Source organism: Misgurnus anguillicaudatus, chromosome 24 (assembly GCF_027580225.2).
Source record: "Misgurnus anguillicaudatus chromosome 24, ASM2758022v2, whole genome shotgun sequence".
Lineage (NCBI taxonomy): Eukaryota > Metazoa > Chordata > Actinopteri > Cypriniformes > Cobitidae > Misgurnus > Misgurnus anguillicaudatus.
The window spans coordinates 49192106-49208873 of NC_073360.2; the positions used below are offsets into that span (position 1 = coordinate 49192106).

At 38.1% G+C, this 16768-nt stretch overlaps 1 long non-coding RNA gene across 1 annotated transcript in view; it reads left to right on the plus strand.

The window, feature by feature from the left end:
- LOC141361385 (uncharacterized) overlaps positions 1-16768 on the plus strand; it is a 142338-nt gene that overhangs the window by 16301 nt on the left and 109269 nt on the right. The window lies entirely within an intron of this gene.

The following is a 16768-nucleotide window of genomic DNA, read 5'->3' on the forward strand; positions in this document are numbered from 1 at the left end:
CAATTGTGTTGCTTTAATACAATTAATTTAATTATTTTATGATTTTATTTTGAAAAAGTTCCCAACATTCTGCCAATGTAAAAGTGTCCAGTTTTCTTGACGTTCTAAGAATGTTTCTGTGTTGTCTGAACGTTAGATGAATGTTACATTCTACCATTTTCAAACGTTATGACAATGTCATGTTTTAATTTTCACACAATGTTTAAAACAACAAATGATCTACCAACTGCTACAGAATTACACTAACTTTACATTACCATAACAAATGTGTTTTATATACACAAAGTTAACACAACCAGGGAAGAACTAGCAAACAAAAAGTCAAGGGTCAAGAGTCTAACTAAAACAAACACTAATCAACACCATGGTGACTTTAAATGAAACAAACAATCAACATCTAAACCTAATAAGTGAATTGTGTTTTCTACAGCAATATTTTTACAGAACATTCCGAAATAATGTTTTATGGGGTGGTTTCACAGATAGGGAAAGCTTAAGCCAGGACTAGGCCTTAGTTTAATTATGAAAAATAAATTGTTTTAACAAACACACCTTACTAAAAACATTACTTGTGTGCATTTTAAGGCAAAACAAATGGCATTAATGTATTTTAAAATATGTCAGTGCAAGTTGTTTTCAGTTTGGACAGCTATTACATTTACTTTAGTCTAAGACTAGTCTAATCCCTGTCTGGGAAACCACCCCTATATATTTTAAAATAATAAAATGCAATGTTTCTCTATCATATGGCTGGACGATAAGGCCAAAATTTTTATCGCTGTATACTTCTTCATTTCGGCCGGTACGGTATAAATCCGATAACGGTATGCATATTAAAAAAGCCTCAGGAAAAACTGTCAAGAATGCCTGCAATGGATGTCTGAACCAAAAACAAACCTCTGAATAAAAATTGGCAAATGAAACCTTCTCCTATAAAACTATATCATATTTAAAATAAAAAAATGATAAATATATTAATGTTCACCTTTAATTCGTGTTTATCCTTCATACAAAAAAGTGATATCATTGTCCAGTAAAACAGACTTTCAGGCTTAGTTTATTAATATAAGTGCACCCTGAATGTCGTTCAGTATAAATGCTGTAATGCAGGGGTCTCAAACAGGCTTGGGGACATTTCTGAGATCGACATCTCATAGGAGGGACGAAGAGCTATTTAACATTAAAAAGCACAATTATTCATTTTACATTTATAAACTATTAAGTATTTTTTGCCACCGGGTTGTGTTTCTGTTTTGATATATTTTGGATTTATTCAGTCACATTATTGACTTTCATAGTTCCATCTGTGTTAGTCTATAGTTTTGTTCAATTTGCTATTATAGTAATATGTGGAGAAATTACAAGTCAACGTGACCCTAAAATAATTGTAGTACTTAGGGGCGGTTTCCCGGACAGGGATTAGACTAGTCCTAGACTTAAACACTTTTAAGAGATGTCCAAACTGAAAACAACTTGCACTGACATATCTTAAAATACATCAGTGCCCTTTGTTTTTTATTTTTATTATTTTTTTTTTTTTATTTTACCTTTATTTTACCAGATGAATCTCGTTGAGATGTAAAACCTCTTTTTCAAGAGAGACCTGGCCAAAATGGCAGCATAATTACAGAACAAAGTTACAACAATACACATACAAAACAAAATAAAATACGCACACAGCAAATACTATCCAAAATCCTCATAAATATATAAACAGTTAACATTGGACTACTTAAAAAATACAAGTTAATTGTACAATACGTTTAAACAACAAATTAATTTAAAAACACTGACAACTGTTTATGGCATCATTTTCAAAAACTTGCAAATGTCGTTTAAAATCATCAAGAGAAATCAATGTTTGTAATTGCAAATCAGACTGTAATATATTCCAAGTGGCTGGGGCTGCGTAACTAAAAGCCTTTTTTCCCAGCTCTGTACGGACCATTGGAACAGATAATAAATACAAATTACTGGAGCGTAAATTATAAGAGCTGATATTACATGTCATATAAGAACAAAGATACGACGGTAGCATATTCAACAAAGACTTATAAATAAAAGTAAGCCAATGTATATGCCTCCTCACTGACAATGCAGGCCAGTTTGTCAATTTGTACAAAGTACAATGATGTGTTATTGCCTTACATCCTGTCACAAATCTCAAGGCACTATGGTAAACAGTATCCAACAAGGACAAACTACGATCAGACGCCATTCTGTATAACAAATCACCATAATCAAGTGCAGTGAGAAAGGTAGCTGCAATCAATCTCCTCCTGGTTTTCCAAGAGAAACAGGCTTTATTTCTGAAATAAAAACCTATTTTTAACTTGAGCTTTCGTACCAGTCTATCAATGTGCGTCTTAAAAGAGAGCTGATCGTCAATTAATATACCCAGATATTTATACAATTTAACTTGTTCGATTGGCTCACCATGAATAGTAATAATACTTGGTAGATTATCCAAGGATTTTTTAGATTTTGAAAAAAGCATAGTCTTAGTTTTATCAACATTCAACACTAACTTTAGCTGATACAGTTGTATCTGAACAAGGTTAAAAGCAGATTGCAGATGCGAAAAAGCTTGATGTAAAGTCGCAGCCTTACAATAAATAATGGTATCATCCGCATAAAAATGGAAATTTGCCTTGGAGATGCCATCAGCCACATTATTAATATAAATAGCAAATAGAATTGGACCCAAGACTGACCCTTGTGGTACACCGCAAGATACATTCACAGTTGCTGATTTGCAATTATCAAAATAAACACACTGAGTTCTTTCTGCCAAATAATTGGCAAACCAATCAACAGCATAGTCAGTAAAACCAATATTACGTAACTTGGCCAATAAAATGCAATGGTCTACTGTATCAAATGCTTTGGCCAAGTCTATAAAAAGGGCTACACAAGAGTTTTTACAGTCCATTGCCTCAATAATGTCATTAATGACCTTCATTGCAGCAGTAGTAGTACTATGCTGTCTTCGAAACCCAGACTGCACATCAGACAAAATATGATTGGAAACTAGATAGTCCTTCAACTGTTCACTAACCAATTTTTCTAAAACCTTAGCCAAAGCTGATAATTTGGAAATTGGTCTATAATTATCCATACACGTGGGATCTCCTCCCTTTAAAAGAGGTAGTACATACGCCGATTTCCATATTATTGGTATCTCATTGCTAACCAAGGTTTGATTAAAAATAGTAGTAATTGGTTTAGCAATAAAATCAGCAGCTATTCGCAAAAAATATGGCTCTAAAGAATCAGGGCCAGGCGATTTTCTTGGGTCCAAACTCCTAAGAGCTGTTTGCACATCCACAACAGAAAAAGGCATTAAACAAAAGGCGTCTTTACTCGCCACTGATTTTGGGTGTAGAACTGAAGTAATGGAACAATTTGTTATAGATGAGTTGCTTGCATAGAACTGACGCTCAAACAAGGAACCCACTTCCACAAAGTGCTTATTAAAGCAATCTAAAATTTCAGATTTTTCTGATATAACCTCTTTGTCCTTAATAATACGTGTGGGTAAATCATTCTGACAATTTGAGGTACCAACTGATTTCAGGGCTTTCCAGAATTTTCGAGGATAATTTAGGTTTTCTGTTGTAGCTGCTAAATAAAGATCGGATTTTGCCTTTTTAATAAAAAATGTACAACGATTACGCAGCTGTCTAAAGCTGAGCCAGTCTAAATCAGTCCCAGATTGCCTGGCTTTAGCCCAGGCCTGGTTTCTCTGCCGAAGAAGATTAGCCAGCTCTGGGGTAAACCACGCATTATCACGTCCCTTTACTCTTAGCCTCTGAAAAGGAGCATGCTTGTCCACAATATTAATAAAACCATCGTAAAAATATTTCCAAGCTAGCTCCACATTATCAATAAGGGCAATTCTGTCCCAATCATAATAAGACAAGTCATGTAAAAATGCTTGCTCACAAAAGTGCCTCAAGTTCCGTTTAAAAATTATTCTTGGTTTAATCCTAGGCAGTTTTATATTTCTTACTGCAGCAATAACACAATGATTACTCACATCATTAGCAAACACTCCTACATCTGAGTATTTATGTGGTGTATTTGTTAAAAACAAGTCAATTAGAGTAGATTTGTTCAAATCTCTATTATTTGGTCTGGTGGGACTATTTATTAACTGCGTAAGATTTAAGCCATTACATTGACTTTTAAAATCATCAGACACAGAGGATAACCAATCCCAATTTAAATCTCCTACTAAAACAGTGTCACTGTGTTCAAATTCATTTAAAAGGTCTATTAATTTTGGTAAAGCATCAGCAACTGCAGAAGGGGGTCTGTAACAGCCAATAGCAGTAATATACTGACCTTTTGCTAATTCAAGATTCAATGCTAAGATCTCAAATTGTTTAACAATAGATTGAGTAAATAAAACTCTGGTAATAAATTTAGTCTTAACATAAATTGCAACACCACCCCCTTTCTTTAACCGATCACAACAAAAAACTCTATAGCCATTAATTCCAATATCCTTATCTAAAATCGAATTTTTCAGCCAGGTTTCTGAGATTACTAATACATCTGCATTTGTTTGAATAGCCCATATCCTGACCAGATCTATTTTTGGCAACAAACTACAAACATTTAGATGAATAAAACCTAAACCTGTCCTGGATTTAAAATCTTCAGGAGTACTAAGAATATTAATATTTGGACCAGCATTGGGGTGTACATTACCAGAAATCAATAATAAAATAAGAACAAGGCACTGCCTTTTTCGAGGCATAAAATGAGAGCCACTATAGCCTTTTGTAACAAAAATATGATTTAAAACAATAAAACAGTCCTTGTAATCCAAGTGAACAGTGTTAGTTCTCATTCCAGTAACTAAGAAAAGATGGTACAATTCCACAGTAGAACCAATTTCAGCGGATGTTCCACCAGTTGGGATGTTAAAATCTGTCCATACCTTTTGAGAATGAGGCACTGGTGTCTTTCCCTACCATGTATGGTCCACCGCGATCAGCAAGAAAAAGACCGCTGTTAAAAACGCCATTTATGAGCAAACGCCTCTGGGTCCCAACGAAAAACACAACAAGTAATGAAATGTACGGCCCAACAAGGCACTTCAAGATTAATCCAAATGGATCAACATACACCACAAACGGAATGCAGAAGTCGTTCCTCGTCACTGACGCGGCAATTTCACAATACCGCTTAATGAAGTTATTTCACTGCTCGATGTTTTCCCAAAAGCAGAGCAAGTTTGACCAACCACGCATAAGCAAAAGCTCTCCCCGTCCTGACGAAGCAATTCCTCGAATCTGATGTAGTTAATCCACTGCTTGATGCACTCCCAAAAGCAGATCAAGTATATTTCACGCAGATCTGAAAACCCCTCATCCGTCACCGGTAGAGAAAACCACTGTACGATGCCTCACGACCGCCCATTCATTTAGGTCTAAGCATAGACCCCATCCCGCAGTCCAAAACGAGTAAAAATAGGAATTTAGGAATTTTGAAACTTCGTAACACACTCTAAAACAGTAGTGCAATAGTACAATAGTAACTCAAACTAAACAAACAAACGTGTGTGCGTGCGTATGCGTGCTGCCATCTTGCGTGCTGCCATCTTGGATTGAAGTGGTTTACCTCACAATGCACACAGGCAATGTTTTTAGTAAGGCATGTTGGTTAAAACTAGTGATATTTCCTAATTAAACTAAGGTCTAGTCCTGGATTAAGCTATAGTCTGGTAGGAAGGGGGGGTTCACCTGCACCCGAAAGGTACAGTATTGTTCAAAATAATAGCAGTACAATGTGACTAACCAGAATAATCAAGGTTTTTAGTATATTTTTTATTGCTACGTGGCAAACAAGTTACCAGTAGGTTCAGTAGATTCTCAGAAAACAAACAAGACCCAGCATTCATGATATGCACGCTCTTAAGGCTGTGCAATTGGGCAATTAGTTGAAAGGGGTGTGTTCAAAAAAATAGCAGTGTTTACCTTTGACTGTACAAACTCAAAACTATTTTGTACAAACATTTTTTTTTCTGGGATTTAGCAATCCTGTGAATCACTAAACTAATATTTAGTTGTATGACCACAGTTTTTTAAAACTGCTTGACATCTGTGTGGCATGGAGTCAACCAACTTGTGGCACCTCTCAGCTGTTATTCCACTCCATGATTCTTTAACAACATTCCACAATTCATTCACATTTCTTGGTTTTGCTTCAGAAACAGCATTTTTCACCCCACAATTTCTCAATTGGATTAAGGTCTGGAGATTGGGCTGGCCACTCCATAACATTAATTTTGTTGGTTTGGAACCAAGACTTTGCCCGTTTACTAGTGTGTTTTGGGTCATTGTATTGTTGAAACAACCATTTCAAGGGCATGTCCTCTTCAGCATAGGGCAACATGACCTCTTCAAGTATTTTAACATATGCAAACTGATCCATGATCCCTGGTATGCGATAAATAGGCCCAACACCATAGTAGGAGAAACATGCCCATATCATGATGCTTGCACCTCCATGCTTCACTGTCTTCACTGTGTACTGTGGCTTGAATTCAGAGTTTGGGGGTCGTCTCACAAACTGCCTGTGGCCCTTGGACCCAAAAAGAACAATTTTACTCTCATCAGTCCACAAAATGTTCCTCCATTTCTCTTTAGGCCAGTTGATGTGTTCTTTGGCAAATTGTAACCTCTTCTGCACATGCCTTTTTTTTAACAGAGGGACTTTGCGGGGGATTCTTGAAAATAGATTAGCTTCACACAGACGTCTTCTAACTGTCACAGTACTTACAGGTAACTCCAGACTGTCTTTGATCATCCTGGAGGTGATCATTGGCTGAGCCTTTGCCATTCTGGTTATTCTTCTATCCATTTTGATGGTTGTCTTCCGTTTTCTTCCACGTCTCTCTGGTTTTGCTCTCCATTTTAAGGCATTGGAGATCATTTTAGCTGAACAGCCTATCATTTTTTGCACCTCTTTATAGGTTTTCCCCTCTCCAATCAACTTTTTAATCAAAGTACGCTGTTCTTCTGAACAATGTCTTGAACGACCCATTTTCCTCAGCTTTCAAATGCATGTTCAACAAGTGTTGGCTTCATCCTTAAATAGGGGCCACCTGATTCACACCTGTTTCTTCACAAAATTGATGACCTCAGTGATTGAATGCCACACTGCTATTTTTTTGAAAACACCCCTTTCAACTAATTCAACTAATTGCCCAATTGCACAGCCTTAAGAGCGTACATATCATGAATGCTGGGTCTCATCTGTTTTCTGAGAATCTACTGAACCTACTGGTAACTTGTTTGCCACGTAGCAATAAAAAATATACTAAAAACCTTGATTATTCTGGTTAGTCACATTGTACTGCTATTATTTTGAACAATACTGTATATTTTTTTAACCTTGTTTTTTGTAATCCTTAAGGTGTCTAGAAAAGGAATTTTGATGTTCCCCATGCAAATTATTGTCCCATGTGTGATTTTTTGTATCATCTTTTGTGACCGTGCTTGATATTCGGCTGTGAAAAATGTAAACTTTAAATCTACATAGAATCTGAACAATACATCCTACAGACACAATCCACCCCATTTTCTCTTAATCTTTGCATAAGGAATTGATAGATATGAGGATTGTCATGATTAGATGATGTATGGTGCATTAAAACTCAATTAAACACAAATAATTAAAAAAAATCTGTGACCTTGGATCAGTGGAACTTCTCCCCTATGGACCCTATTGATATATGTTTTCTAACTTTTGTATTTTTACAGTCTTTAGGATGTCTAAGAAGCAAATGTTGATGATCCCTACTTAAAATATTGTCACATGTTGGTCCAACTGAACATCTTCCATGATAAGGAGTTACTATTCAAACCGTTATTTTGGTATTATATTTATAGAAACAAAAGAGAAAACCACTCATATGTGACCTGATCCAGCAAAATGAGTCACAGTGACCCAAATTTCAAAATTGAGATTTTGGTATCAATTGAAAGAGGAGATCATAAGCTTTCAAATGATATCCTAGTCAAAGTCATACCTTGAATGGTTTTAAAGATATAGACATTTGAATTAAGGTTGTCTGTCCTCTTTTTCCAACTGAAAACCTGAGAAAAACACCTTTAAAGTTTTTTGCCCGTTTTTTGTAGATATCTTTCAAAATCCATTGCATTTTAAAGGGATAAACAATTTATTTTACAGCTTAGTTTGACCAAAGACATAAATACTATTACAATAAACCAAGATACAAGCTTATAAATCAAACAGAATGATGTTTATTGAAAATGTGAAGTAACAGAAAGGTTTCTGTGATGGCTGGGGTTTGAGTTAGGGGAAGGGAATAGAACATTACGTCTATGGAATGTCCCCACAAAACATGGAAACCAGAATGTTTGTTTGTGTGTGTGTGTGTGTGTGTGTGTGTGTGTGTGTGTGTGTGTGTGTGTGTGTGTGTGTGTGCGTGCGCGCGCGCGTGTTCGCGTGTACGTTTTCGCGTGTGTGCGCGCGCGCGTGCGCGAGGAATTGAGAGAGGCAGAGAGACAAGCAAAAAGAAAACAAATAATGCTTGCCTATGCAATCATATCTTTGTGTAGGTTAGTTGACAATACCAGTGGAAACAATTCAAAAATTAGTTAAATAGGAGAGGAGAGTGCTGCGAGACTGACAGGAGGATGGCTGGACCAATCGCGTGCCCCGGGGTTTCCCATTGACAAATGATCAGCGTCTATGAAGATTTCTGATTGGCTCTTAAACAACGTGTAACACCATATTTGGAGAGATAGTGACGTTTCAGGGGATACCCGAGAGATGCTCGGAGGTGACGAGAGGATTTGAGAGAAGCAATTTCCAGCGAATTTAGTAAAACTGTTTCAACTTTAATAGTCATTTAAACACCTTTACTCAATTATTTGGACCACGAAACTTTGGGAGATTATTTTTTAATGTCTGTTCTTTGAAATTAGCTAAAAATATATTTTTTGATAATTTCATTGTTTTTCCACATTATCGGCTCATATCTTAAAATAGAACGTTGCGACTTCCGACTCATTTCGCCAGAGCGGGTCACATATAGTCAAATATGTGTATATATAGGGTATAAAAAATCCCCATTAGAATAAACTGAAATAGAAAAAAGTGATTCTAATCAAAGGTCAAAAGGTCAAGGGCAATGAAGTCTATTCATCATACAGCAGGGCTGTTTCTCAATATGCGTTCTTCAGCGATCTTGCGTTCTTGTGTCCTCGCTCTACGTTATCATTAACAGTCGAAGTTCATTCCAATTCTCAAGAACGCAAGTACGGAGGACGCATGAAAATACCCGGATGTGTTCTTGATATCGAGGATGCATCGAGAGTGCAGACTTGCGCGCTGAAATCGCTTTATGCCCCAGAAGTCATTGCGGCAAAAAAATGGCGGAGGTCAGGTGACCAACAGGAAGATCGCACACATCTCAATTCTCATAAGTGCGTTCTGTGTTCTCGCGACCTTCTGAGTTCGTTCTTCCGAGGTCCCCTGGCAAGTTCAATCTCCACAAGGACGCAAGTCCGTTCTTTGCGTTCTTGGAATTGAGAAACAGCCCAGGTCTTCATAATCGATCTCTTGCTCCTTGTCGTCTTCACCATCTCCATCCATCTCCTCGACTGTTTCCTCCAGCAAGCCAGTGAGTGAAGTGGGGAAGATAGGTCCACAAGACCACACTGGTTCCAGAGTACCCTCTTCAGTCTTTTCCCAGCCTTGGCCAGAATCATGGGGCTTGGGACACCAGAATATCGGTGTGGCTGCTCTCTTGTGGATGGCCAGACGGTGGTTGACACAGTTGATGTGTGGGATCAGGAGCCCGGACAGATCCACCTTGGATCTGGTGGTAAGCGTCTCATCCTCTCCAATCATTCTTTTCAGCATGATTTTGAATGTGAAATGAACTGCTTTGCCAAGCTGAAAGTTGGTTAGGAGAACTGTGTGAATTTTTTTGCAAAAGTGACCTATGTATTGAGAAATGTGTCCTAGCATCTGTAAAAAAACTGTTATTGCCATTACATGCTACAGAATATCTGCCTTGAAAAAACTCACTTGAAGGCTGCATGGTACTTGGATTACTCTGCAGCTTTTTCAGAGACCCAACCTTCCCTTTGCCTCTAAAGGTACTTGTAAAGCTTTCCCTGTGAAGATGTAGAGGCCGAGTATTGTGCAGTAGTCTGCCCCCTTACATTCTGCCAGTTCGCTGACATTTAGGATCTGCCAAATGTCGACGTAGATGGTCAGCGGGATGGATTGGGCGTGGTGTAGGAGGATGAAGAAAATGTCTGTGTCTGCAGTCCTCACCACAGCCACCTTGTGCCCTAGTTGAGCGGCATACAGCAAGTACAGAACAACCCGGTTGTCAGTCTCTTCCTGGGTTGAATCCAACTGAGGTATCTCACATAGTCCTTCTCACATGGCCATCAGTGTGGTCCTTCGGATGAGACGTTAAACCAAGGTCCTGACTCTCTGTGGTCATTAAAAATCCCAGGATGTCTTTTGAAAAAGAGTAGGGGTGTGCCCCGGCATCCTGGCCAAACTTGCCCGTTGACCTACTAATCATCCCCCATACTAATTGGCTATATCACTCTGTCTCCTCTCCAATAATAAGCTGGTGTGTGATGGGTGTTCTGGCGCAATATGGCTGCCGTCTCATCATCCAGGTGGATGCTGCACATTGGTGGTGGTTGAGGAGAATCCCCCTTTCATATGTAAATCGCTTTGAGTGCTGCCGGAAAGCGCTATATAAATGTAACAAATTATTATTATTTGACACCATCATCTCTCTTGGATTTCTTTGTAGCAGGATTAAACTCTTCAGACTCACTATCATTTTCTTCCTTGTGTTTCTTTGACTTGGGCATGATTAGCAATGATCACCAACTAGCCAATTAGCTATTATAGTATAACAGTATTGACTTTATTTTTCCTTAATGTCTTCAAGGCAGCTTCAAACTTGGTAGGGGGTATATTTTTCAGACTCACCATCGATATCACTCTTCTCTTTTTTGAGGATGATTAGCATGCATCAATTGTAAAAAAAGAGAAGCTGGGAAGATGGGGCCAGCACTGATACAGGGTGGCACTGGATTACTCCAAACAGCTTTTTTTGTATTTTGGGCTTGCTAAGTCTGGACTTTCTGAAGGCCTTCAGAGTTATTAACTTTCGACCACACTTATTGCTCTAAGTTTCAAATTGATTCCAATCTAAATAAAAAACTTGGCACAATATTTTAATGTGGAATATGTTTATCAGACACCTGAAGCATTACAAACATATACCAGTTTGAAAAAGACATTATGTAAATGTTCTTTTTTGCTTTTTTTGGAAATCCAGGGAGGCAACCAATATAGCCAGAAAAGACATACACGTGACAATATTTCAGCTGTGGATCATCAACGTTTGTTTATTAGACATCTTACAGACTGTAAAAATACAAAAGTTAGGAGACATATATCAATAGGGTCCATAGGGGAGGAGTTCCAGTGATCCAATGTCACAATTTTATTTAAATTTTTTTGTGTTTATTGTGTTTATTTTGTGTTTATTTCTTACAAGGTGACACCCTAGCTCCCTTCCTATTTATAATCGTCATAGACTATGTATTAACACGAGCTGAACAGGAGCATGCAAGGAACACATCATCGCACGGAATCGTAACACATTTAAAAGAATCCAGCAGAAATCCAGAAGTATCACTATTTGACCTGGATTTCGCCGATGACATTGCCCTGTTTGAAAACACCCTGGATAGAGCACAGGAACAACTCACAACAACAGCACAGTGGGCCAGGAGAGTAGGCCTTCAAGTTAATATAGGCAAAACAGAAGCTATGACTAATCAAGAACATTCCAGTCTGGACATGGCAACACATAATCATCAGCACATAGAGCTAGATGGACAAACAATCAAATGGACAAAGAACTTTAAATATCTTGGATCCCATATCACCTCTAGCGAATCTGACATCAAAATCCGAAAAGGTCAAGCATGGGGGGCCTTCTGGAAGATGAAGAACGTATTCCAGTCAAGAACTATTCCAATTACACTTAAAATTAATATATTTGAATCTGCGTGTGTCTCAATCCTGCTCTATGGCTGCGAGAGCTGGATCCTTAACAGCAAACTCAGAGACCAACTTAACAGCTTTGCTACCAACTGTTACAGAATCATGCTAGGCATAAAACGTCTGGACAAGAAAAGCAATAAAGAGGTTTATGAAAGAGTCGGCCGCAACCAACTTGTCCTTCAAGTACAACAGAGGCAGTTAAGATTTGTAGGACATTCCTTAAGAAGACATGAGAGTGACTTGATCAACAAGTACGTCCTGTACACCCCACAACAGCGACACGGCAAAAGAGGTCAAGGCAGAGCGCGAAAACTATACCACCAATATATCGGGGAACTTATCAACAAGGATGTACCAGCAACAATAAGCGAACTACGAAAAGTTGCCAAAAATCGCGAGGAATGGACAAAATTAGTGACCGACTGTCAACCTACCCTGTTTGCAGCCGATTGATGATGATGATGATGTGTTTATTTGAGTTTTTTGCATTATACATCATCTAATCATGACAATCCTCATATCTATCAATTCCTCGTGCAAAGACGAAGAGGAAATGGGGTGGATTGTGTCTGTAGAATGTATTGTACAGATTCTATGTTGATTTAAAGTTTTCCTTTTTCACAGCCGAAAATCAAGCACGGACACAAAAGATGATACAAAAAATCACACATGGGACAATAATTTGCATGGGGAACATCAAAATTCCTTTTCTAGACACCTTAAGGATTACAAAAAACTAGGTTAAAAAAATATACCTTTCGGGTGCAGGTGAACCCCCCCTTCCTACCCTACTACTAATCCTGGTCCGGGAAACCCCCCCAATATGTTACATACTGTAAGAAAAATAAAAATTACTGATCTACTTGTAATTGCTTAAAAGCTAGAAAAATTATACATTTATTTCATGATCTAATCTAATATTTTTTTATACAAAGATGACGGTGTTGACATGTTATGGTTGTCACAGTAGTAGTGTCCAAAAATATGAAGAAGTTTAAGAGAAAATACCAAACATACAGGAGCTTGAGTGATCTTGAAGCATGCAGAGCTGAAGGTTTGAAAATGGGGTCCTCAGGAATGCAGTTGACCCTGTAGTTGTCTGATTTTATTGCTTTTTATAAATATCTGACGTTGGTGATGAATATTTGGGACACATTTTGAGCAATCACAAAATAATAGTAAATATTGTTCAAAACTCACTGTTTGTAGTTTTAATACATATTACAATGTACTCTTTCATGTGGTAAATATATTATTCAATTCAATTATTACTTTTGGCTTTTTTAATCAAGTTGAAATGATTATCTCTTAACCAAGGACAGCTGATTTTGTAGGCAATGGGCCAGCATATAATCATTAAATTAATAAAAAATAAAAATAAACCTATAAAAGAACCTAACATATGTGCAAAGGACCCCCTGATTATAACATTGATTCTTTTTCTTCATTAAAATAATATTAATTTCCAACAGAATTTGCACTTTTCTTAGTGGGACATGTTTTTGCCAAAGTTTCAAGAATCAGTGATTTTGATACTAGACATTTAATTATATTATACATATAACTCATAACCAGGTGACACAGCAGCATACATACTTGTACTTGCTACACTACTTTATGGCTTAAGGCTATTTTTTCTCACCAGTAATTAGGGGTCAAGCCACGAAGTGGCGTAGACACCTATTGTTTCTGTTAGTTTTCTTATTATTATTTATCTTCCTCGTTCTTCCACCCAAAAGTCAATGGCAGCCCATAGAACCGTACGTAGGAAAGTTATGAAATTTGGCACACATGTAGAGGACAGTCTCAGAAGTTACTATAGCAACAAAGGTGTGTCTGACTCAAACCCTCTAGCGCCACCAACAGTCCAAAAATCCACTAATGGTCATGCTCATAACTTCTGACCCGTGAGTCCTAGAAACTAAATTCTTGTTTCCACTGAATCCTTTGCTCATGATGATTCAATTGCACACATTGATGTCATTTGTGTCATGCAAATCTTTCCGCCATTTTGAATTTTCCGTAAAACCTACTTTTTCGAACTCCTCCTAGAGCGTTCGTCCGATTTGCATGTCCTTTGGTATGTAGCATCTAGAGACACCACAGACAAAAAGTTATCAAAAGCTTTTTGATAGACCAATGCGTTCTCATATAAATTGACAACATATATGGCGGCGAGCACGCCAAAACGGACGTGAGGCCGGATCTTCGCAACACTTTATTGTATCGACACGAAACTTGGTATATGTCATTACAGTCATGACCTGAGGGTGCCTGCAACGTTTCGTCACAGCGCCACCTAGTGGTCACGAGATTCGAAAAATGCCTATTTTTGCTTATAACTACTTCAAACTTGAGTCTAAAATCATGAAGGTGGTTTTGTTAGGTTCCTTGAGGCATGCCGAGTCAAACGATACCAAACGGTTTTCGGTCGGCCATTTTGGGTGTCGGCCATTTTGAATTTTCTCCTTAAGTTCAGTATTTCACAAACAGAATGGCGTATCGCTACGAAATTTGGCATGGTTCATCAGTGACATGTTCTGAGCGCACTTATAAATCTTTAGGACAGCGCCACCTAGTGGTCAGGATATGTAAATAAATTGTTTAAAATCTTTATATCATTTGATTAAATTGCCACTATGACATAAGACTTCACTCTATTGATTCCTTGGCTCATGCTGAGTCCGACTGTACCAAATATGTCAAAAGCTTTTCGGTAGACCTATCCGTTGTCGTATAACGCATCAAAGAATGAGAGGGCGAGCACGCCAAAATGTGTTTGAGCCTGTATCTTCGCAAAACTTTTGCGTATTAATATGAGACTTGGTATATGTCATAACAGTAATGACCTGAGGGTGCATGCAACATTTCATCACACTGCCCCCTACTGGTCACGAGATATAAAAAAAATCTTTTTTTGCTTATATCTACTGCAAACTTGAATGTAAAATTATGAGATTGGTCTTGTTAGATTTCGTGAGGCATGCCGAGTCAAACGATACCAAATGGTTTTTGGTCGGCCATTTTGTGTGTCGGCCATTTTGAATTTTTTCTTTAAGTTCAAGTATTTCAGAAACGCAATTGCGTATTGTTATGAAACTTGGTATGGTTCATCAGCAACATGTTCTGGGAGGACTTGTAAACTTTTCGGTGCCCCCTAGTGGTCAAGAGATTTGAAGCTATATCTCTGCATCTCTTTATCGTATTTACACCAAATTTGGTGGGTGTCATCACAATCAAGACCTGAGTCACAATTAATTATTTGGTCAGTGCCCCCTAGTGGTCAAGTCATTTAAGGCTATATCTCCGTATCGCTTTATTGTATTTACACTAAATTTGGTATGTGTCATCACAGTCATGACCTGAGGCACCATCTATTCTTTCGGCACAGTGCCACCTAGTGGTCTCAAGATACGAAAAAATTGTTTTTTTTTCATAAAACTAATGCAAACTTAGATCTTAAATCATGACAGTCATCACGTATGAATCATTTTTTGCCATGTTTGGCTTGACCCCGGTATCGCTGCTTGCAGCTATATTTTAGTTTGTGTTTATTACATCTCCTGTTCTCCCTCTCTATATGATGTCGTCATTGGAAGCTGTGACTTGATGCAAACTAACCCCACACCTCCTTCTCATACTTCTGAGTGACTGACAGCTCTTCTCTGAGCAAACACTCCAAAGTCCCGAATAGATTAATTGATCGCATGGTGGTGTCAATGATATGATTTGACACGAGGTACAGATGAGCGAATTTAAATCCGCATTCCATTTGCTTGTCGTCCTGGAGATTGCGGCTCATGGTTGCTTGAAGGACAAGTTCAGTATTTTACACGTAAAGCCCTGTTTTCAGATTGTGTATGATGAAATAAAACGGTTTTAACTGAAATTTGGACATATGATGCTGGCCCGAGAATTTTCGGGGTGTTTGTGTTTCACCTCCCACCTCTACAATGGCTGTATAGGTGCACTGAAACAATCCTTCCTAAAATGCATTAAACTTTCGTTTACAAAGACGTGAAACTCAGCGAGTGGTCAGGGGTGTTCACTGATATGCTCAAACAAAAATCGCTGCAAAAGATGCTTTCCAACAGCTGTTTTATCGTAGTTATTGTCCAACTCCATTGACTTGTATTAGATGTGCTGTGAGGTATTACTCCGCTGCCGGAAACGTTGTTTCTATTCTTGCAATTGTCAAAGGTGGATTATCACCATCAACTGGGCTGGAGTGTCTATTATTCAAGCTTTCAACGGAAGAATATACGGGTGTGAGGCATTTGAAAAAATAGGCCCACAAGTTAACAACGAATGCTAAAACAGCTGTTGGAAAGCATCTTTTGCAGCGATTTTTGTGGGAGCATATCAGTGAACACCCCTGACCATTTGCTGAGTTTCACGTCTTTGTAAATGAAAGTTTAATGCATTTTAGGAAGGATTGTTCCAGTGCACCTATACAGCTAGGGCTGAAACGATTCATCGAGTTACTCGATTTACTCGATTCAAAAAATTCCTCGAGGCAAAAATTCTGCCTCGAAGCCTCGTTAAATTCCTATGACGCGCACTACACGCGCCGAGATCTGATTCACATGGACCGTTGTTCAATGTTCAGGAATCACATCATAGCGCGTGGTACATTTTGAATTTAGTTGGCGCGATTGCGGAGCGAATATGTCCA